Source organism: Carassius auratus, unplaced genomic scaffold (assembly GCF_003368295.1).
Source record: "Carassius auratus strain Wakin unplaced genomic scaffold, ASM336829v1 scaf_tig00010961, whole genome shotgun sequence".
NCBI classification, from domain to species: Eukaryota; Metazoa; Chordata; class Actinopteri; order Cypriniformes; family Cyprinidae; genus Carassius; species Carassius auratus.
Window position 1 is genome coordinate 92,918 of NW_020524157.1, and position 6,371 is coordinate 99,288.

Here is a 6,371-nt window from a genome sequence, read left to right on the forward strand (position 1 = left end):
TTCATAGTAATTTAATAGAAGGTCTTCTCCTGAATGATCTCAGAGAACCCCGAGGCCTGTGTGTGTGTGTTCACAGGCTCAAAACGTTGATCAAGGGTGGTCGCAATCCATCATGGTGACCGAGCGGCAGCGCTGACAGGGAAGTGACAGGACGGACAGCTTTGATCAGTCATAGAGCACCTGCACAATGGAGTTTACACTGGAAATCCATCGATTTCTATGCAAATGTTGCATTTCAAGGACATATAACTAAAACACTTATTTTGAATGTCCACTTACATAACAGTCAGAGTATTAGAAGCCTCTTTGCTTAGTATCTGTTGACATTCTACTAACTTTCAGTAACTCTGCAAGTACTGTATGTCAACTTACTCTACTAACCCTAATCCTAACCTAAAACCAAATTACTTATACAGGTACGATTTTTTTATTTATTTATTTATTTTTTTTGTAAGATATAAACCTCTTTTTAATATTATTAAATACAGAGGTGGGTAGTAACGAGTTACATTTACTTCGTTACATTTACTTGAGTAATTTTTCGGGGGTAACGAATACTTTTCGGAGTATATTTAAAGATGGGTACTTTATACTCTTACTTGAGTACATTTTTTGGGAAAAATCTGTACTTTTACTTCGTTACTGTGGGCGACGCCCCTCTCGTTACTTTATCTTAATGCAATAAATGCTTCAGTTTATTCCAAACGCGCCGTCTACTTTTCTCTGGACAATGAGCGATGCCCATTCGCGAATGATTAATTCTTTTGAGTCAACTCTGTTCAAAGGCTTGATCAAACCAGTCGGCAAACGAGTGAATTGGTTCATGAATCAGTTTGAATGAGTCGTTCAGTTCCATGCTGCACGCGCTGAGCTCTGAAGCGGTTCACTCAGAGTTGTAACGTTTAAGAATATTAGCAGCGTTGAAAACGGGGCTATGGAACTGCACTGAATGAAAGCTAATCTGCAAAGGCTATTATTTACTTGCGGTGGATATCCTTATTAGATGAACGCGTGTGCGGTCTACTGTTTAACAGGTAATAACTTGGGCTACATTCGATTACAGTACACGATAGCACTGTGACATTAGTTTGTTGTACGTGTGTGGCTTATAACAGGTTGAATGCAGCTTCCAAAAGACAAAGAATAGCCGATTAAGATTTTATTAATTTTAATACAATCACACCAGTGCGAGTACGTTCAGCAAGTCATATCATCAGCTGCTAAATTCAGATCTGTGATCGCTTGCTGGCGCTGAGCCAGAGACAGACGCGTTTTTACAGCGCTGCGCATTAACCAATCACACACGGTTCTGTTCCGATGAGTCATCGCTGAAATGCCGGTGCTTCCTTCACTCGCTCACTTACTGAATACCTCTTTCTGCCGAATTCTCTCGTCAGAAACAACAAAGTGCAGATGTGTGTACGAATCTATAATTAAGATATTGATTTCACAGTGTTAACAGTTTCAGTGATTTTAATGGTAGTTTCTGAGAGTGAATGAAATCTAGACTGTCAGTGAAAATTATGTTTAATGTTATTTGCTCTCTTTCTGAACAATGAAAGATTAGTAGCAATATTTATATCACATTAACTTTCAATGTTAAATTCACATTTAAAATAAAGTCAGTCGTATTAAAAATATGTTATGGCATGATACCTATATTTGTTACTTAAATAAACAGACAGGGTTTTATAATAAATTACATAAATTGGATTAAAGGCTGATGAAATATATACATTTATACACACACACATACATTACTTACATTTTTTGTCTATATATCTTTATAAAAAAAGGCTCCGTATATATGACCCAAAGTAACTAGTAACTAACTACTTGAGTAGATTTTTTATCCGATACTCTTTTACTCTTACTCAAGTAACTATTCAAGACTAGTACTTTTACTTTTACTTGAGTAAATATTTCTAGAATTACTTTTACTTTTACTTGAGTAAAGTTTTTGGGTACTCTACCCACCTCTGATTAAATAATGTTACAATACTATTTTGAATATTCTAGAAAGATTACAATTGACAGTTTTATGTTGTGATCAGAATGCCGTTGCTTAGAATGTTCAAGCACAAATGACATCATCGACATTCCGAGAGTGTTGTTCTAAGAACATTTTCTCCCGGCATTAAGAGAACATTTATCAAGTACGTTCCGAGAATGTTGATCTACAGTGTTTCCTCTCAGTGTAATGAGAACATATATCAAATATTAATACAGTTATAAAAACATTCCATAGACATTCATTGAAGAACATTTTGTCCCAACATTTACATAAGGGAAAACATTAGTGAAAGTTTTGAGAACATGTGAAGGCCTTGTTTTGCTTTTTTTTTATTATTATTATTATTATTATTTCTTTCTATATCTCTCTGTACTATAATTGCAAATGTCTATGTTTTGACCTTGTTTGAGTTGCGTCTTTAAGTGTCCTCCATTCAGCACAATATTAATCTTCAACAAGGCCTTCAATGTTGCACAGTGCGTGTACCTTAAAGCACAAAAACATATGAATCAGCTCCAGTGTGTGTTAATGATAACCTTGGACAGAACAGGGCAGGTTGGTGAACTAAACTTTATATCAGTCCAATGCAGGGAGAAGCTTTGGATGGTGTGAATGAAACATGGTGACATGCTGACTTCACTCATGGTTTGTGTGATCTGTCATGGTATTAAGGGTGAAATAACTTCATGACTTTGTTTATAATGATTCATAGCCAAGTAGAAGAGTTGAGCAAAAAAATAGCATTTGTGTTGCTCCAGGTCAATGTTGATCAGTCATGAGCTCAATGCAAGATCCCTATACAGTACAGGTAAAAATAGTTATTCATATTTGTCTTTGCATAATGAACTGGAGAAAGGAGAAAGAATAGAGTGCTGCAGGAGTGAGTCCTAAAACCTAGAAAAAATCATTCATCAAAATCAATCGTCCTAAAGTCAAAAGGTGTTTTTTTTTTGTTTGTTTTTTTTGGCAAAATGCCTGAAATAAGGTATGTGTTGAACAAGAGCTCAAGGTATTTTAATGTTTTATTCTATGATATAAATTCACCATAAATGTCTAGAAAAGGCCGGTAACTAAATGGGACTATAGAGGTTCATTAAAGGTCATTACATTAAAAAGGTTAAACTGATCTATTGACTAGTCATTTCACAGGCTTGTTGTGTTCATAATCATTCTTTTGCAACTCAAACTTTGACTGTAAACTTGTCAGAAACTTGAATATTATGAAGGTGAAATCGAAGTTGGGAGGTGTCCGCTTCTGTTGAGATCACTTTAACCCAAGGGCAAAAAAAAACAAGAGTGTAAAAGTCGCCCGGCTGAGTCGATGCATTCACTACAGTCAAATATGTGACTTGCATTGACAGGGAAATATCCGATCTGTCTGCTTACATGGTAGATGCACATACCCCATTTATAATTGATTTATTTCTGCATATGAATGAGGCCTGAAACTGGAATTGGTTCCTTTGAACCATGTAGTGTTAATGCAGTTCAAGTATGTACAGTAATTACTCAGCTTGAGTCAGTTCACTGTTGATTCAGTTCAGTTTAATACCAGTTTCATCTGTCAAGCAGATGTATAGAAGATGTAATGCATTGCATCCAGCTTAATACAGTTTTAGTTTTGTTCTTGTGTTGGTGCATTTTCTGCAACGATCCAAAAGCCAATGGAAAAATCCTATTGGGTTTTTGTTGAAGGACCCAGGGTGATGCAAACTCTATCTTAACATTAAAAAGACGCATTTCACCTTGAATCCCACTCTGATGATTTTCACCCATTTTGCAAAATGCAAGAAAAGCATCAAAGATTACATCAGTGCTGATCAATAGTAATCCTTCAAGACAAATGGCCGGCAATTCCATCTTGATATCCATGCAAAAATTGCGCTCGTTCATTTGCGAAAAGAATCGGTTATTATACGCGAGTCCCATTTCGGCACGCTTCCCTCCAACAAACACTGTAAAACTTCCATCCCATTACAAAGGCGTGAGATAAGACGGTCCCTCTGGACCATTTAACTGTGATTTGAAGTAACAATTCCCATCTGGATAGACAAATGTCTGTTAAACCCATTCACAGAATCATATAAGACAGAACAAAGCGCTGTCTAAGCAGCCGAGTATCATGGGACACGGATAAAACGAAATCTGAAGGTAAATCTTTCACTTCTAAGCGGCTCAATAATGTATTCTCCCGAGAGTTTTGCAGACGCTCTAAAGCAGTCACGTAGCGGGATGTCTTCTTTACTATAGTCAATAATGTACATTTTCTAAATGGGCCCTTCAGAATGGGAGTGTCAGGAAATTTTGTCCTGACACGAAATCATAACTGACCCCCTCTGGTCTGGCTCTATGTATAGCGCCGTCATGAATTTTGCATCACGTAGAATGGATCTCAAAGATATTGACTGACTGCAAGTGTGATTTGTCAGAATGGCGGATGTGAACATACATCAGTCGGGCCGGACCGCCGATCTGTCTTATCTCGGGGGTTCTGATGGAGCGACGCAGGTGTCAGATTGACCGGACCACAAATTCGGTTAAGCCGGAATTAATGGGCTTTAGGGAAGATAGAAACCTTCTGAATGAATACCAAATGTGCTTGAGGAGCGTGTCGAATAGACTCACTTAGAATGTGAAAATGACCTTTGAATAACGCCTCAACTCACAGGAAAACCTTTATTTATAACATATATAAAATATTACAATCTATAGAAATGGTAATGTTCTTTCTTTGGTTACTGTTAATATAGGATAGCAGTGGTAATAATAATAATAATAATAATAATAATACATTTTATCAACAGTATCTCAGTGATAATAAAAAATAACATAAATAAAACACTGGTCTCCATTCATATATGTTATGTATGTGTTAAAAACATTAATCTACATGCTGTAATCACACAAGTAAACTAAACTAGAGGGGATTTTTGTTGCAACATTTACCATTATTACATTTATGTATTTTCAGCTTTAATCCAAAGTGATTTGCACTGCATTCAATGTGTTTACTTAATTTTATCACAAGATAAAAATACTGTATTCTCTGAAAATACATAATTCGTTTGTTTGTTTTCAGTCAAAGTATTAGCATTAAATAATTACTATGGCAATCTAATTGGTTTAGTAATTTAACTCATATTTCTTGAATCAAATCTGTTAATTTAGATGTTATCATATTTTCAGATTATCTAAAAAACATCTATTGCTTTAAGCAAGACTGGGGGGAATAATAAGACTTATCTTTTTTTTCTTCTCAGTAAACTGTTCCTTCTTTTGTCTTGTTTTTTGTTTCAGTTTTAGTTTAGTATCTTAGTTATTAAGAACGACTAGCAAATAGCGTATACACACTCACACACACACTATTTTAATGAATGTTTATTGTATTTAAAGTAAATAAATGTTTTTCATTGTCTTTTTCTCAACTATAAAATCCCTATGCAAAGTTTCTTTTCAAAAAAGTCTCTTTTTAAAACGTTTTTACTGTAAAATAAGTATTAGAGTAATGTATAAACTGCGATATGACAAGTAACCACAATATATTTAATCACCGCTATTATTTTTCATTGCATTCTTGATCCTTTTGTATTAAAGCTGTATTAAAACAGATGCGGACGCATTCTGCTGCTGCAACACATAAGGAAGCTCCTGGTGGCCCACCTGTCTCTCCATCTGAGAGGATACTGCGTCTGAGACGAGGCCTTGCAAAGCTGGAGACACCGTGGTCTAAAGAGCTGGAATCAGTCAAACAGCAGACGCCCACTCGATCTGTAACACATCCTGATCCTGCTTCTGAGAGCGAACACATCGGCTCAGAGCAATAACAGCACAGCACAGCACAACATTCACTACACAGTAGCCAATATTTTATACTATTGCCTAGTGAATGTTCTGCCCTTTATATATATTCCACCGCATCGACTTTTGTTGTTGACTTGTGTTTTACAAAAAGATTTTTTTCTTCTTCTTTTTTTTTTTTTTTAAAATAAAACTTGGAACAGTATTACTGTTTTTGGACTTTTATAAATAATTGCATGTAATATTGTTATGTAGTGGAGACTAATAAGTTATGGGTTGCAAGCATTGCATGTTGATATTTTGTGCAAAAAAAATATAATATCTGATGTTCACAGTCTCCATCAGGACAGGATTATTATAGCTGACCAAAACTAATTAGTTTATTAGAATTAGTTTAATTGAATTAGAATGAATGAATGAATGAATGAATGAATGAAGCATTTGTTTTGTTACAAAAAATGTGTGGCTATATTTAAAAACTAAGTAATAAAAATTATTAAAACAACAGAATTACAAACTTTTGAAATGTTGAAAACAAATTTAGAAAAATAAAGCCTAA